Here is an 18,078-nt window from a genome sequence, read left to right as displayed (position 1 = left end):
CCTCCGAGATCTTTTGAGGGATCACCATCACCAAGTTCCAGATTATTCTTTCATGCGGTGCGCTGTGGTTGTTCCATTCTGCTACCTTGGGGGTATTTCTCCTGCAGAATTGCTTGCTCTTCTTTCTTTGTGCTTCTTCCTTTTACTCTCCCTCCCCTTTGCTCTTCTCTCAGGTAGACTCTGCCTGGTTTGTCACTCGGTTTGTCTCGTGTTTCCTTCTCTCTCATGAACACCGATCCTCTGCTGAGAAATCAGGCGGGTGGGAGACTGCCATACAGCCTCCATGCTACAGAGGAATAGCCAACATTTCCCTCCGAGACAGCTGTTTTCCATTTCGGGAGTATCAACACTGTGGCTTTGTTGATTGTCTTTTCACCTCCAGGTTTGGCCTTGTTTGTAGCTGAAACATAACTATTTTCCCTAAGCCGTTCAGGGCCACTGCTGCAGCTCTGTCAGATGCAAGCCCTGCGTGTGTGTGCGTCCTGCCACGCAGACGCCACCGGAGTCCCCGTCAGTCACACGCTCCTCCAACCCAGGGGAGAAATTAAGGCAATTGTGCTAAGGCCCACTGGTGAGGAAAATTGGCTGATCAAATTATTACTAAATGACTTTTCCAATCTTCTTCTTATTCTGTGAGAAAGAGGTGATTTCTGCAGCTTGTCAGAGCCTGGTCTCTTGTCCAGAGATAAAACCAAATCCACAAAAATCCTGTGAATGGAGAATTTTGGTGGCTATACCTTGGAAACAAACCACAGGACCTAATTCAGCAGGGCTGCCCCTTGGTGCAGAATGCAACCAATTTTTGCCTGTTTTAAGTGAAAGCATCCCAAGATGGGAAAGTATATTCTGAGAGTGGAATGCTTTGTAGTTACTGGTACTGAAGGGTTGGCGGTCATGTTAATAAATGATTGTGCTGCTCAAAAGTTACCCCTTTCTGCTCCCAGGTTACTTCTCCTTGGGGTATCCAGTGATAAAGATCATTAATATGTTTCCTCTAAGTAACTGAATCAAAGTGAAGCTTTGCTATCTGCGTTGTGTTTGCCAGATTAGGGTATCCACTTATTAACTCTTTGATAGTCACAATGTCCACAGAGCTTTTACATATATACATATATATTTACATACATAACCACAAAGACGTATGTATATATTGCATATACATCACATATATATATAGTCTCCGTGTAGATTTCTATGTGTCTGCATTTTCCTTTTAAGACTCAGGATGTTGTTTTGTTGCCCAGACTGGAGTGCAGTGGTGTGATCATAACTCACTGTAACCTCGAACTCCTGGGCTCAAGCCATCCTCCCTCCTCGGCCTCCTGAGTAGCTGGGACTATAGGCATGTACCACCACAACTGGCTAATTGTATTTTACTTTTCGTAGAGATGGGATCTTGCTATGTTGCCCAGGATGATCTTGAACTCCTGGGCTCAAGTGACCCTCCTGCCTTGGCCTCCCCAAATGCTGGGTTTATAAGCGTGAGCCACCGCGCCTGGCCTGTCTACATATTTAACCTGGATCTGCAAATACCTGTGTGAATGTGGATATGTCACTTGATGTGTCTGTATCTCAGTTTACCCATCTGTAAAATGAAGGAGTTGGACTAGCTGGGGTGCTTGGTGGTAAGGTGCTTCTGCCTCCCATGAGGCTACTGTGTTCCATTTCCCTCCTCCAGCACAGTTCTGGTCACATGGTCGGCTCTCAGTGCAAAATGATGTACCAGTGCATGATAGGAACCACATGATTGCTGAGGTTATGTCCACCGCTAAGACTCTGTGATTCTCTTGTTTTTAGACAGTTTGGCCAGGAAGTGACTGACAGTGGAAAGAGGGAAATAGTCAGCACATCTGCATGTGTGCCCATCTCAGAGACACGAAGTGTGAATAACCACTCACTTGGCTTCATAACCAAGACCTGCTCTGAGGAATTTCATCTCTTCCTTGGAGACCTTGATTGGCCTGCTAGGTTAAAGGCAAGTGACAGATTTAATCTAGATTGACTTTAGCAAGAGTTTTGACTCAGTCTTGGGCAACATATTTATCAATAAACCTTGGTCGAGGCCCTTTTGCCTCTCACCCAGTTTGCTTATTTACCTCATTCTGACACATCTTGCATATGGCTGCCAACTTAAACCTCTTAAATGTCACTCTCTTTAAAAGTCAGGAGTGGCTCTCAGTGGCGTTTCTGATTATTTCCAAGGCCGTCACCTTGGCATTCAGGCTTTATTGGGTTTTCTGCCACCTTGTCCTTCCAATTTTATTTCTAGAGGTCTCCCACAGACCTGTCTCTCAAATGAGAACAATCTTCTAGTTGCTTTTTCCCACCCAGAGGTGCCCCCCACCATGCCCTGTGCTTGTTCTTATTCCAGGTAAATCCCGAATACTTTCTGATACAAAGCCAACGATTCCTCCCTGCATCCTGATCCATTCTTTAAAGCCCAGATCAAACCTGTCTCCCTTGGCCAGGCACAGTGGCTCATGCCTATAATCCCAGTGCTTTGGGAGGCCAAGGTGGGAGAATGGCTTAAGCCCAGGAGTTCCAGATCAGCCTGGGCAGCATAGCAAGATCCCATCTCCCAAAAAATAAAAAAAAAAAAAAAATTAGCTGGATATGGTGGTGTATGCCTGTAGTCTCAGCTACCCAGGAGGCTGAGGAGGGAGGATCACTTGAGCCAAGGAGTTCGAGGTTGCAGTGAGCTATGATTGTCCCACTGCACTCCAGCCTGGGTGGCAGAGTGACAGAGAATGAGAACCTATCTCAACAACATCAGTAACAACAAAGAACCTGTCTCTGCCATTAAGGTTTCCTGGTGAGCCTGTTTTGGAGGGATCTCTCCTTCCTCTGGTTTTCTGAGTCGCTGTAGACTATAGACACTCTCTTACCCTTGTTCCTACTAGGCATTTCACTAAATTCTTGGAGGAGTCTGAGAGAACTTGGGGGCGCTTGAGGAACCCAAAGGTGTGAAGTAAAGCCTGGAAACCAAGATTGCTGGGAGGTTGAGAGGAAGTAGAGATACTTCTTTTGATGGAGATCACATGCAAGGTAATGATACTGGAGGTAGAAAGAAATTAGGCGGAGAGTGAGGGCAACAGAGTCCTCAGCAGAGCTTCCCTTTTAACAAAAATGCAGCCCAATAAATTATTATTATTATTTTTTCTAACAAAGAGCACTCTGAAAAATCCAGCTGCAAAAATAGATAAGCAAGCTGGAAACTTGCATGGGGGAATGCTGGCAGCTGTGGGGACAGAAAAGGGCTACCTGGGGGCCAGGAATGTCCAACATGGAAGCTCCATCTTCCCTTTTTTTGTTACCACATGTACTGTTACCACGTGTACAGTAAAGGAGTGGGCAACATGGCGCAGGCCAGGCATACTAAAAGATTAGGGTGGGGGTGGCCAGAAATTCGTACCCTATGCAAATGGCACACCTGGTCCAATCAGTCTTTCTTGCCCTATGTAAATCAGACACTGCCTCCTCAGCAGCTGGGCTATAAAGCCCCTGCATCTCACCAGTGGAACTGGCAAACCGTTTCTCTGGGACCCCTCTCCGCATCAGAGAGCTATTCTCTTTCTTTTGCCTGTTGAACTTCTGCTCTTAACCTCCCACTTTTGCGCGCCTGCGTCCTTGTTCTCCTTGGCTGTGAGACCACGAACCTCGGGTAATACTCCAGACGATGAAGCCATTTTAGTAATTTCGTACGAATCTAAGTGTGTAATTAGGTATCAGTCTACATTGTCACTGACAGTGAGTCAAGGAAAATAGAAATGGTTTACCAGGGGAGGCACTAAAACGTCCTTTACTTTGCCATATCTTTTTTTTTTTTTTTTTGAGACAGAGTCTCGCTCTGTCACCCGGGCTGGAGTGTAGTGGCGCCATCTCAGCTCACTGCAACCTCTGCCTCCCAGGTTTACGCCATTCTCCTGCCTCAGCCTCCCGAGTAGCTGGGACTACAGGCGTCCGCCACCACGCCCCGCTAGTTTTTTGTGTTTTTTTAGTAGAGACGGGGTTTCACCGTGTTAGCCAGGATGGTCTGGATCTCCTGACCTCGTGATCCGCCCGCCTCGGCCTCCCAAAGTCCTGGGATTACAGGCTTGAGCCACCGCGCCCAGCCTTACTTTGCCATATCTTTAAGGTTGGTGAGGTTCTCATTTATTTGTAGTGGTTTAGGAAAAGCACTGATCAAAGACAGAAATTTGAAAACATGCCCTACCTCAATGGTCCAATTTAGGCCAAAGTCTTAATGCTTTTAAAGTAACTCTGACAGATATTTGACTTGATAAAGTAAAAATTAAGTTAAAAATAAATTATAAACATACTGGTGATATTTCACTTGATAAGTTAAAAAATAAATTGTAAATATATTGGTATTTAGAAATCAATTTCATAATCCCGTGAAATTTTTCCCATATTTCTCTTAAGCTAGGGAGTGACAACAATATTAAAATGTGCTTGGTTAATAGTTTTTTTGTTTGTTTGTTTTTGAGATGGAGTCTCGCTCTGTAGCCCAGGCTGGAGTGCAGTGGTGCGATCTCTCCGCTCACTGCAAGCTCCGCTCCCCGGGTTCAGGCCATTCTCCTGTCTCAGTCTCCTGAGTAGCCGGGACTATAGGAACCCGCCACCACGCCCGACTAATTTTTTTGTATTTTTAGTAGAGACAGGGTTTCACCGTGTTCGCCAGGATGGTCTTGATCTCCTGACCTCGTGATCCACATGCCTCCGCCTCCCAAAGTGCTGGGATTACAGGCTGGTTAATAGATCTCATACGTAAATATCGCCGGATGCAGTGGCTCATGCCTGTAATCCCAGCACTTTGGGAGGCGGAGGCAGGTGGATCACTTGAGGCCAGCAGTTCGAGCCCAGCCTGGGCAACATGGTAAGACCCCATCTCTACCAAAAATACAAAAATTAGTCCAGCGTGGTGGCCCGCACCTGTAATCCCAGTTACTCAGGATGCTGGGGCATGAGAATTGCTTGAGCCCAGGAGGAGGAGGTTGCAGGGAGCCCAGATTGCACCACTGCACTGGAAACAGAGTGAGACTCCATCTCAAAATAAAACAAAACAAACAAATATGTAGTTACTTGTGGGATTAATTATAAAAACAGACAATAGATGTGGAAGCACTCTGACAAAGTTAAGAAGACCCCAAAAAGACAGATATTTTTATTCTTAGCATCTTTTTTTTTTTTGGACTTGTTTTTGTTCTAATGTAACCCTCAGGTAAATGACAGCCAGCCTTCCTAACTAGGGGGTAAGTTTGGCTCAAACAAGTTATTACCCATTGCCCTGCCTGTGTCTTCAGACTTAGTGAATGAAATCTCCTATCTGTGGCAGGGATCCTCTCCACTCATCTTTTATTGGATTCTTGAGTAAAGTTTGTTTTTCATCTCAGTTACTTTGCCTCCTTTTTATAGGGAGTCTACTCTGAGATCAAAGACAACCTATAGCAATTTATGAGAAATGAAGGAAGTGGGAGAGAGATGCTAAGTGACTTTAAGGGGTGTTCTGAAATCATCAATCTAGCTGGAATAGCTGGTGTCTGCTGTGTTCAGAAGAGCTGGGACAAGGTACCGCTTTTTGGTGTGGGGAGAGGGACATGAGAGCTTGCTCTTTGGAACATCGGCCTTCATGCCAAGTCTGATGGGTGCTTCCTAATGCCGAATGAGCCTCGGAGTCACCTGGGTTCCTTTTAATGTAAAAATGTATTTTTAAATTTTTGTGGGCACATAGTAGGTATATATATTTGTAGGGTACATGAGATGTTTTGATACAGGCAGGCGATTCATGGAGAATGGGGTATCCATCCCCTCAAACATTTATCCTATGTGTTACAAACAACCCAATTACACTCTTTTAGTTATTTAGAAATGTACATTAAGCTGCTATTGACTATAGTTGCTGTGTTGTGCAATCAAATAGTATGTCTTACTCATTTTTTTTTTTTTCGTACCCATTAACCATCGCCACCTCCCTCCAAGCTCCCTACTCCTTTTTCTTGCTCTGTTGCCCAGGCTAGAGTGCAGTGGCATGATCATGGCTCACTGCAGCCTTGGACTCCTGGCCTTAAGTGATCCTCCTGCTTCAGCCTCCTGAGTAGCTGGGACTACAGGTGCATGCCACCATGCCCAGCTAACGTTTTTTTTTGTTTTTTTTTTTGAGATGAAGTCTCACTCTGTCGCCCAGGCTGGAATGCAGTGGCGCAAAATCTTGGCTCATTGCATTGCAACCTCTGCCTCCCTGCAACTTCTGCATCCCGGGTTCAAGCAATTCTCCTGCCTCAGCCTCTTGAGTAGCTGAGATTACAGGCACTTGCCACCATGGCTGGCTAATTTTTTTTTTTTTTTTTTTTTTGTATTTTTAGTAGAGACAGGATTTCACCATGTCGTCCAGGCTGATCTCCAACTCCTGACCTGGTCCTCCCACCTCAACCTCTGAACGTGCTGGGATTACAGGTATGAGCTACCACACATAGCTACCTGGGTTTCTTTTGAATGATGCAGATGGCTGGGCCTTACTTAAATGATTCAACAGGTCCCTAGTGAGTCCAGGGTTTCGTATCTCAAAGTGTTACAAGTGTCTGGAGGCTCAAACAGCCTTGAGGATCACTGATGTATGTCCCTGATGTCTAGCAGTCTCTTTAAGTCGGTCCTCTTCCCTACAAATAAGCTTATATTTTTCAAAGGACTCCTAAATAAGTCCTTGGTTAATCCTGAGTCTGGTGCATTCACTGGCAAAGAACAAAGAGAAAATTTACAAACATAAGAAGGCCTCAGAAGTCAGACTACATAAATTATTTTGGAAAAGGTTTTTCCTTCTTGTATGATTTTCAGAGGGACTTTGGGAAAAACACACACACACACACAGAGTCTGGGAGACAAAGTAAACAGGAAAGAAAAGATTATCTTTTATTGCTTGACGGTTTAAGTGAAAAAAATTTTATTTCAAAAAATATTTTGACTCCCCCTTTTTTCCCTTTAGAAGTGCATCAAGCTATTTTTAGGAGGGCAGGGTGGCTGGTTTTGGGGGACAAATGAAAGCATGACATCACCATGCTATTTTGGTAGAGCAAGAAGAGAAACATGCCAGGCTAGGTCGGTTTGGGCTTGGTTCTGTGTGTTTAGGAGCTGAATTGAGTCTTTTTCTAATTTGGTTTCTCTCAGAGCTGTGGCTCTTCGCTGGAGACTGGAAGCATAATATTTATTCAAAGCTAATTTGTAAACTTCATTTTCAGTTGAAGGTCTGGAATTGAAACTGCTATTGTGATCTTAAGGGCTGTAACCCAGAGAATTTGGTTCTTCCTGGAGTATTTCAGCAGGGATCAGGTTTGCAGACTCAAGGGCCCCAGTGAGAAACCTGACTGCCTGGTCTATTTTAGGTCACATGTGGGGTATCAGTTTGGAAAGCAAATCCTTAACTTGGACTTTTTGTTGCTGATAAGGGCTTTGCGGCTAGCAAAGAGGTAGCTTTCTCACTTATTTAGATTTGCAGTGGAATCTCTCCCTGCACGTGTATTATTGTCAGTAACTCCTATTTTCCCCAGAGAGGTTTTGAAATGTTCTTTCTGAATGTTCATATGTTTGTAACTTTTCTCAAGTGGAGCTCCTCCTTCCTAAAAAATATTCAGCTTGTTCAAGAAGTCACCCCCCTCCCCCCCCAGACAAAAGTACACCTTTGTGTGCATCTGTTAAGCCTAAGATGTCTGAGATGGTTGTTTTCTAAAACTAACTCACCGATTGCTTTATCATTAAAAGCAGCATTTTACTCCCATGTTCCTAACCTATTTATGGGTCTGTGATAGATGGTTATTTTTTTGGCAAGCTTGAGATAAGCCTGGGTCAAGGAAACAGCTTGCCTTCGTCTCTTTAAGCCTCACTCATCCTTGCCATATCATTTCATGATTTCCTTTCCTGTTATCTTCAAACATTCCCTCAAAGCAGAAATTGACAAGAGCGAGGAGGTTGGGAAAGGGCTGGCAAAGCAGTTGTTTTTCTTCGTGTTCTAAAATGAACCTTTTCCTTCGCCCACAACCCCCACTCCCACCCCACTTGCAACCTTTCTTTTTTATTACCCACCCCTGGGTCTCTCTCTAAAGATGATGGAAAAAAGTTAAGAACTCCTTTCCGTCTTTAAAGAAGGGTCTCTAAGAGGTTTCTAATCAGCTCACTGTCAGCCTGTTTCCTCTGATCAGCTTAAATGGGTCCACTTGAAGTTCACAACTGCCAAAACCGCGTGTTCAGACTGAAAGGCTGGGAGCATTTGAGACGCATTTATGAACTTCCACCAAGATTATCGGCAGGCTGAAATCGCAGGGAGAGCGCCTGTTCAACAGACCCTTTCTTCTTGATTACATTAGTGTTGTCCACTAACAGGATGAGGAATTCCCATTCCACAAGCTGCCTTTTTCTCCTCTTTCTACCTCCCGCCTCCCTCCATTAAAATGTAAACTTGATTCCTGTGTCCTTTGCCGGAGCCTGGCTTCCCTGTAAACCCATCATAAACATCTTGGTAGAAATGAAACTTTTAACCTCTCGTTGATGGTTTTCTGTCTAACTTTATACATGAGGAAAAAAAATGGTGAAAGACGTTATCTCTGGCGGGTGCAGGCGTGTAGGGGCAGGAAGTTTCTGCACTGTGGCTGCTCTGGTCCTTTCGTAACCGAGGTTTTCCTGTCCTGTCCTTCAGCAAAGAATGGCTTTGTTAACCATTAGCCACTGACAAGAGTGTGTCCATTTCAGCAAAATTAATAAGAGATAGCATTTTTCTTCCTTCTAAATGGCCCATGTCAGTAATTAACATCGCCTTTCATTACTCAACTTGAAAGCGCCTTCTCGGCCTCCCTCTGACCTTGCCCTGGCTTTGTTAAACTGTGGCCTCCAGCCTGTGAGAGACCTACATGCAGAGAAAGTGCTGTGACCGAGATGCCTTGAAAGAATCATTCGACAAATATTTATTGAGTGTCTACTGTGTGGGGCTACCAAGTTGAATCGGGCATACACTCTGATGGAGGAAAAAAAAAAAACACTAGGAGAAAAGATAAAAGGTTTTTTTTTTTTTTTTTTTTTTTTTTTTAAATAGCCCTAAGATAACATAACAGATAATGATGGTTACCCCAGGACAGGAGCAGATCCCGTGTTGTGGGGGCCTGGGCTAAGATGGCCGAGGGGGAAGTGGGTGAAAGTTTTACGGAAAAGGGGACAATTGAGAGAAACATTATAATGGAGTTCAGAGCAAAAAGGGAATATAAAAGTTCAAATGAGCTTTCCTTACTCTTTAGGGAATGAGGGAAAGTGTACCTTCATAGAGAATAAATGTGTAAAGCTGAAAAGAGAACTTTCCCCCTTCTTGGTTGGTTGTTTGAATGAGCCAATGAGGAGTTTGCCGTTGAAACGTTAATAATTGCATTAAAGTCTAGTATGGCCAACCCTCACCCAAAAGTGTATGAAATATTTTCCTGTTATGTTTTCCCCGCCAGGAGAATTCTTGGTCACAGGGGTAGAAGTGTCACTTTAGGGTGAGTTGAATTAGACTACGTTCTTCATAACCACGAACTCCATTGTTCATGGAGCCACCAGGAAAAGCCCAAATGCCTAGGAGGAAAGAATTGGTGGGAAAAAATACGGTGCAGCATCGGATGGCATCTACTTGCAAACACGATGGCAAAGATTTTTAATGGTTTGTGAAAAAGCAAAAATGGCGTATTCTTATTTTTGTGAAGAACATGAATATATTCATATTGAGAAGTACAGACTAGAAGACTAAACATTAACATGTGAATAATAGTTATTGGTGGGTGCTGGAGAAACATGATTTGTCTATTTCTTCCCTGTGATTTTCAGGATTTTCCAAAATGTTTACAATGCACAGGTGTTACTTTTGCAATCAGGTAAAATGCTATTAAAGAATAATGACGCAGGCCGGGCGCGGTGGCTCACGCCTGTAATCCCAGCACTTTGGGAGGCCGAGACGGGCGGATCACGAGGTCAGGAGATCGAGACCATCCTGGCTAACACGGTGAAACCCCATCTCTACTAAAAATACACACAAAAAAATTAGCCGGGTGTGGTGGCGGGCACCTGTAGTCCCAGCTACACGGGAGGCTGAGGCAGGAGAATGGCGTGAACCCGGGAGGCGGAGCTTGCAGTGAGCAGAGATTGCGCCACTGCACTCCAGCCCGGGGGATAGAGTTAGACTCCGTCTCAAAAAAAAAAAAAAAAGAATAATGATGCTGAGGGAAAAAAGGACTTATTTATTAAGGTGAGAATTTAAATGTAGATAATTATGCAAATGGCTGGGAGAATTCTTTCCCTTGCTATGTTGAATGCCATCAGTTTTAAAACCAGAAAAACTGCACAACCCTCCAATCAGAACCGAACACGGGAGTCTGTTTTAAGTAACAATGACTGTCATTCAAGAAACTAGATGGGAGATTTCCCTTTTAGCTAAAAATTTGTCAGTTGATTGTTTTAAAGAAATTCTTGCAGTGAAAGAATCATTTCTCCTTGTCTCAGGTGGAATGTGGCTCTCATAGATTTTGGCTTCTGAATTATTCAAGGGTCAAAAATTTACTACAAGGTTGTCCTGATTACTTTTTTTTTTTTGGTAAATTCTTTGTTATTGTACTCTTGTTCAAGCCTAAAGATACAAAAATCTAAAGGCCAGCTATTCATCTAAATATGGCCTTCACAAAATAATAGATACAAATAAAGAGGTTTCTTGTGCATAAAGGAACAACAAAAACCTCTTTATTTGTATCTATTATTTTGTAGTTTTCTGCTACACAAATGGCATAAATCAGAAGTTACTTATTTCACTATTGGTAGCAAGCCTGCAAAGTCGCCCAGATTGTGATGCAGTTGTCTGCCGATCGTAAGCAGAGGAAACAGCTTCTGCTTTCATTCAAATAAATCCTGGGCCCAGCTATTTGCAATAGAAAAGCTAAGTTGGATGTGGGGGTGGGATGGAGGTGACAGAAGGCAGAGAAATGGGAAAAATGCAAACCTGTAGTTCAGGTTAAAATGGGTTTCCAGCTTCTTTTGGCATTTTGTATCATTTATGCCTCACAGTTTGAAAAGCAACAACCACCCCGCGGGTGCCCCTCCCCCAGGCCTGGATTGTTTTTTTTTTGTCATCTGAGTCATTCAGAATTGTGGGGCAGAAAACACATAAACACAATGAGAAATGCTGTTTGCCATGAGCACGCAACTTTTATAACTGTTTTGGGCCTTGAAAGAAGGTTCCTTCCTTTTCTCCTTCCGAAGACTCAAAAAGAAAAAAGAAACTCAAGAAAATACTTCTGTCTTTACGATAAAAGGTTTCATGTCCTGTCTGTCCCTGGCAGCCGGAAAGAACATAGTTGCTGGCTGAAAAGTCAGAGGTGACTTAGGGAGAGAAGCACAGCCCCACAGCGGAAAGGCTGGCGGTCAGTAGGGGATAACATGGTCTCCACTGAACCTAGGCTTGGGGCAGGAGCGGAGTGGGGAGGGAGAAGGGGAGCGGGACCTGATTGACCTTGTCCTTGGGAGTCTCAGGAATGTGAAGGAACAACCCCCTTCGAAACTGTTTTGTACCAACTAGTGTCCCAGATACTTAGAAATATTTTCTTCTTCCTCCTCGCCTTGTTTCCTGGGAGTTTATAGGAAACCCGAATTTAAAAGGTGAACAAAAGCGAAAACCTAATCAGGTAGGTGGGAGAAAGATAATATGGATAATGCACTGGAGGCTTGCTAAGGTTGACTCTGAACTTCACAGCATCAAATGCAAAACAGGGGGGTGAGTTGGCAGGTGAGTGGAGGAAGGGGACCCACAGTTGTGTATTTTTGGTTTTTTGTGAGAAAGATGGCATGACCACAGGAAGAGAAAAGTGTTGACCACCACTCAATAGAAAATTCTCCTGTGTTAGTAGAAGACACTTGAAACGTGGTTGAAAATGTACTAGGAAACGTTTCTAAGTGCTTTGCTTTGCTTTTCCTTTAAACTTTTTGGCCTTCTCTGTCCATTCGACCTTGGTTATTAAAATTTATTCTCTGATATTTCATCCTATAGCTTCTTGTACAGATATGAACATAGGAAACTCAATCATTTGTCTGTATCCCTACAGAAGACTTTTTTTTTTTTTTTGGAGATGGAGTCTCGCTCTGTTGCCCAGGCTGGAGTGCAGTGGCACGATCTTGGCTCACTACAACCTCCACCTCCTGAGTTCAACTGATTCTCCCGCCTCAGCCTCCCAAGTAGCTGCGACTAGAGGTGCCTGCCACCATGCCTGGCAAATTTTTATATTTGTAGTAGAGATGGGTTTCACCATGTTGGCCAGGCTGGTTTCAAATTCCTGAACTCAAGTGATCCACCTGCCTTGGCCTCCCAAAGTGCTGGGATTCCAGGCTTGAGCCACCATGCCCCGCCAACAGTAGACAATCAAAATTGTCAGAGGTGCTTGAACTAAAGCGACTCCATCTTGAATAGAGACTGGGTAAAATGAGGCTGACACCTACTGAGCTGCATTCCTAGAAATAAAGTCTTTCTAAGAAATAAAGACTTTCTAAGTCACAGGATGAGATAGGAGGTTGGCACAAAGTACAGGTCACAAAGACCTTACTGATAAAAGGATGCGGTAAAGAAGGTGGCCAAAACCCACCCAAACCATGACTGAGAGAAAAGTGACCTCTGGTCGTCCTCACTGCTCATTATACGCCAATTACAATGCATTAGCATGCTAAAAGACACTCTCACCAGTGCCATGACAGTTTACAGATGCCATGGCAATGTCTACCTTATATAGTCTAAAAAGGGGAGGAACTCTCAGTTCTGGGAATAGCCCACGCCTTTCTGGGAAAACTCATTAATTATCCACTCCTTGTTTAGCATACAATCAAAAAACAACCATAAAAATAGCCAACCAGCAGCCCTTGGGGCTGCTTTGCCTATGGGGTAGCCATTCTTTTATTTCTTTACTTCTTTAATAAACTTGCTTTTCACTTTACTCTGGGTTTGCCTTGAATTCTTTCTTGAGAGTGATCCAAGAACCCTCTCTTGGGGTCTAGTTCGGGATCCCTTTCCAGAAACAGAATTGCAATACCCCACATGGTAAGCATTTAACAAACGCCTGTTGAGTGAATGGGTGAAAAATTAGTAACTCAATGTACTATCAATAAACAATTAGAGACAGTCTTGAAAATATTTTAAGTGGGGTGTGGTGGTTCATGCCTGTCATCCCAGCACTTTGGGAGACCTGATGTAGGAGGAGCACTTAAGGCCAGTAGTTCCAGGCTGCAGTGAGCTATAATCACATCAGTGAACTCCAGAGTAAGACCCTGTCAACAAAAAAGAAAAGAAAGAGAAAGTATTTTAGTTATGGTGATAAAATAATTGACTCTGAAAGAAAGGAAAGAAAGAAAGAAAGAGAAAAAGAAGAAAGGGAGGGAAGGGAAGATGGAAGGAGGGAGGGAGGGAGGAAGTAAGTAAGGAAGGAAGGAAGGAAGGAAGGATTTTAATTATGGTGGTAAAATAATTGACTATTCTTCCGCCTCCACACAACCTGTGACCAGCAGCTGGTGCCCAGCATGCACATTTATCACTACCAGCACCAGAAGTAACAGATGCTATGGCTGGAACTGCAGAAAGAGCCTCCTGAGGAGCTGGAGTCTGCAGATGAGAATGAAAGCAGTGACTTTATGGTGTACAAGTGTCCAGGCCGGGCCCCGAACAGGGAGATTGTGGTGTGCAACCCTCTCTTTGACCACTTCTCGCTGTTGGTGCCTCTGCTGGGCCCACACTCGCTGGGCCCACACTCTCTGCCCCACTGAAGTGAAGACCCCCAAGGCTGCAAGACACCCACCTTCTCCATGAGTGGGGGAGAGGCAGGGCCCACGCTTCTCATTACAAAAATAAGTTCTGACACTCTGAGTACTTGTGGCTGGGCTGGGGAGGCATTGGGCCCGGGGATCTCTTGCCAGGGAGACACCCCCCTGTAACTTTGTGCTAGGGAATCTTCTGTGCCCCTTGTGTCTCTTCTTTCCAGTCTGGACCTTCAAACTGGAGGGAGTGAGGAGAACCGTAAAGCCCAGGCATCAGTGGGGAATTCTGGAGACAAAAGCTAATTAAAGTTCATTTCCTGTGGAGAGAAAAATTCTAGACATAAACCTAATGTAAAGAAACACATAAAATTTTATTGAAGGACAAAAGAAAAGTCGAATAAGCACACATATCATGTTTTTGGATGGTAAGAATAAACATTGTGAAAGTCAATTTTTTTCTTTTCTTTTCTTTTCTTTTTTTTTTGGTGAGCCAAAGATTTATTTATCCATTTCTTGCATTTGAAGTACTCTTTGATAACATCCTTGGCCTGAGACTCCTTTCCATAGTCCTTAACTACTACACAACTGCAACCAACCACTTTACAGGGTTTCCCCTCTCTGTCAATTTTACAGAGGCCTCCCCATTCTCGTAGTTTCTTGTCATCAACCTTAATTAGGTTGATTTGGTGTTCAGCACAAAGGGCCTCCACCAACTTGACATACATAGGCTCGTCACAGTTGGATGCAAGCACACAAAGATGGGCTTGGCGCTTGTCTAAGGCTTTGGCAGCTTCGCGAATTCCACGTGCTAGGCCATCATGGATGAGGGCAGTCTTCAGCACCTCTTGTAAAGCAGTATTAATGTCCATTACACCTCCAGCAGCAATGCCCTCCTCAGCCATGGCGGTGGGTTAAGGGTGAAGCAGAATCTTGAACGCACCCAAGCCTCTGCCTCCGTGTGACTTGGTGGCAGCAGGGAAAGAGCAATTTTTTTCTTTTCTAAGTCATCTATTAATTCAATGCAAGCTCATGAAAAGTTACAAAGGGATTGTGTTAGTCCATTTTAGTCCATTTTATGTTGCTATAACAACACCACGGACTGGGTAATTTATAATAAACAGAAATTGGTTTGGCTTATAGTTCTGGCGTCTGGGAAGTCCAAGAGCATGGCGCCAGCATTTGGTGAGAGCCTTGGTGCTGCATCATCCCATGGCAGGAGTTGGAAGGACAAGAGAGAGAGGGCTAGAGTAAGACAGGGAAGGTGACCCAAATGTATTCTTTTATCAGGAATCCAATCTTGAGATAACTAACCCACTCCTGCCATAAGGTCATTAATTCATGTATGTAGGTAGTGCCCTCATGATCTAATCACCTCTTAAAGGGCTCATCTCTCAACATTGTTGCATTGGGCATTAAGTTTCCAACACATGAACTTTGGGGGCCACATTCAGACCGTAACAGGGATATTTTATGAAATCTGACAAGCTCATCTGCTAGTTTATATAGAATGGAAAATACACAGATTAATAAAATAGGTTTAAATTTTTTTTTTCCTAGAGACAGAGTCTTGCTTTGTCACCCAGGTGGCAGTGCAGTGGCATGATCATAGCTCCCTGCAGCCTCTAACTCCTGGGCTCAACCAGTCCTCCTGCTTCACTCTCCCAAGTAGCTGGAACTATTGGCATACACCACCACATCTGGCTAATTAAAATTTTTATTTTTATGTTTTTTGGTAGAGGCAGGGTCTTACTATGTTGCTCAGGCTTGTGTCAAACTTCTGGCCTCAAGTGATCCTCCTGCCTCAGCCTCCCAAAGAACTGGGATTATAGGCCACCTCACCTGGCCAATAAAAAAGATTGTTGGCACAACTTCTTTTAAAATTTGAATTTGTTGCCAACAATAAAAATTTGAGCTGGGTGGAGTGGCTCACGCCTGTAATCTCAGCACTTTGGGAGGCTGAGGTGAGTGGATCACAAGGTCAGGAGTTCAAGACCAGCCTTACCAACATGGTGAAACCCCATCTCTACTAAAAATACAAAAATTAGCTGGTGTGGTGGCGTGTGTGTGTAATCCCAGCTACTCAGGAGGCTGAGGCAGGAGAATAGCTTGAACCGGGAAGGCAGAGCTTGCAGTGGGCAGAGATCACTCCATTGCACTCCAGCCTGGGCGACAGAGTGAGACTCCGTCTCAAAAAATAAAAATAAAAAAAAAATTCGGGTTTAATGCAGTGATATAAATAAAATATGATCAACAGTCTTGGATAAAATATTTGCAAGCTACATGATACATGATTGATAAAGATTATTATTCATAATATGTCAGGAGCTCATACAAATAAAAAAAGGAAAAAAGGCAGAAAGATGGATAAAAATGGGATGGGAACAGTCAAGTGATTCACTTAAATAAACCAATCTACATGTGAAAACATTCTTAATCTCATTAGTAAACAGTGAACACAGATCAAAGTAAGGAAGATAGATTATTTTCACCCATTAGCTGGGCAGTTCAAAAAAATTCTGTTGCATTCCATGTTGAAGGAGTATGCATTGGTATAGCCTTTTGAAGACTGATTTGGCAGTGTTTATTAAAAGAAAAATATCCATTTTTCTTTGCATTACCACCTCCACTTCTGTATTTTCTGTCCAAGAGAATTCTTTGCACATGTACAAAGGTATACAGGTCGAAACAGGCATGGATAAAAATTTTCAATGCAGCATTGTTTATAATTGCAAAAATTTTTCAATTTAAATGTCCATCATTAGGGAAACAAACTGTGCTATTTCCAATGCTACATAGCATTATGCAGCAGTAAGAGAGAATAAGGTAAGTGTCTGGGCACGGTGGCTCACGCCTGTAATCCCAGCACTTTGGGAGGCTGAAGTGGGCAGATTACTTGAGGTCAAGAGTTTGAGAACAGCATGATCAACATGGTGAAACCCCATCTCTACAAAAACACAAAAAACCAGCCAGACACGGTGGTGTGTGCCTGTAATCCCAGCTACTTGGGAGTCTGAGGTAGGAGAATTGCTTAAACTTGGAGGCAAAGGTTGCAGTGAGCTGAGATCGCACCACTGCACTCCAACCTGAGTGAACCAAAAAATAATAAATAAATAAAAAATGAAATAAAAAAAAGAGAGAGAGAGAGAGAGACAGACTAAGGTAGACCTGTAGAGACTAAGGTAGACCTACAGTGATCCATTCATCTCAGCCTCATCACTTGAGGTCAGGAGTTTGAGACCAACCTGGCCAACATGGTGAAACCCTGTTTCTACAAAAATACAAAAAATAAGTCAGGTGTAGTGGCGCATGCCTGTAATCCCAGCTACTCAGGAAGCTGAGGCAGGAGAATCGCTTGAACCTGCAGGGTGAAGGTTGCAGTGAGCTGAGATCATGCCACTGCACTCCAACCTGGGCAACCAAAAAAAAAAAAAAGAGTGAGAGAGAGGCTAAGGTAGACCTATAGTATGGAATCATAAGACATATTTTTATGTGACAAAGTACACATTGAGCAATATGTTCAGTTAAATGCTATTTATATACCTCCCGTGTGTGTGTCTGTGGTCTGTGTGTATGTATGGATGCACATGTACAACTGCATAGAAAAAAAGCCTAAAATTTACGTACCAAACTGTAATAGTGCTTTCCTTGGGGGGTGTGTTGTGATTGGGGCTGGGGGAGGGAGGAGGTAAAAGTGGCTCTTTTTTGTAGTCAATATACTTCTGTCTTGTATGAAAATTTAAAATAATATATTCATTCTTAATTAAGCCATTAAACTTTGTTTTTAAAAACCAATATATCAAGAGCTGATGCATTTTTCATAAAGAAGACATTTTACCCAAATTTAGTTAATGTAAAAAGGTTTAATGCAGTGAAATAAGTAAAATATGATAAACAGTCTTAGGTAAAATATTTGCAAGCTACATGATTGATAAAGATTATTATTCGCCGGGCGCGGTGGCTCAAGCCTGTAATCCCAGCACTTTGGGAGGCCGAGACGGGCGGATCACGAGGTCAGGAGATCGAGACCATCCTGGCGAACACGGTGAAACCCCGTCTCTACTAAAAAATACAAAAAACTAGCCGGGCGAGGTGGCGGGCGCCTGTAGTCCCAGCTACTCGGGAGGCTGAGGCAGGAGAATGGCGTAAACCCGGGCGACAGAGCGAGACTCCGTCTCAAAAAAAAAAAAAAAAAAAAAAAAAAAAGATTATTATTCATAGTATGTAAGGAGCTCATACATATAAATAAAAAGGGGAAAAGGCAGAAAGATCGAGAAAAATGGAAACAGT

At 43.4% G+C, this 18,078-nt stretch overlaps 1 pseudogene across 1 annotated transcript; it reads right to left on the bottom strand.

Moving 5' to 3' along the window:
• Positions 1 to 14,201: 14,201 nt before the first annotated feature.
• On the bottom strand, positions 14,202 to 14,756 carry LOC112630988 (annotated as a pseudogene). The gene has a single exon (XR_003121057.1). The product of XR_003121057.1 is annotated as a 40S ribosomal protein S12 pseudogene (transcript).
• Between the last annotated feature and the right edge of the window lie 3,322 nt (positions 14,757 to 18,078).

Source organism: Theropithecus gelada, chromosome 9 (genome assembly GCF_003255815.1).
Source record: "Theropithecus gelada isolate Dixy chromosome 9, Tgel_1.0, whole genome shotgun sequence".
Classification (NCBI taxonomy): Eukaryota; Metazoa; Chordata; class Mammalia; order Primates; family Cercopithecidae; genus Theropithecus; species Theropithecus gelada.
This window is presented reverse-complemented; position numbering and strand designations above follow the sequence as displayed.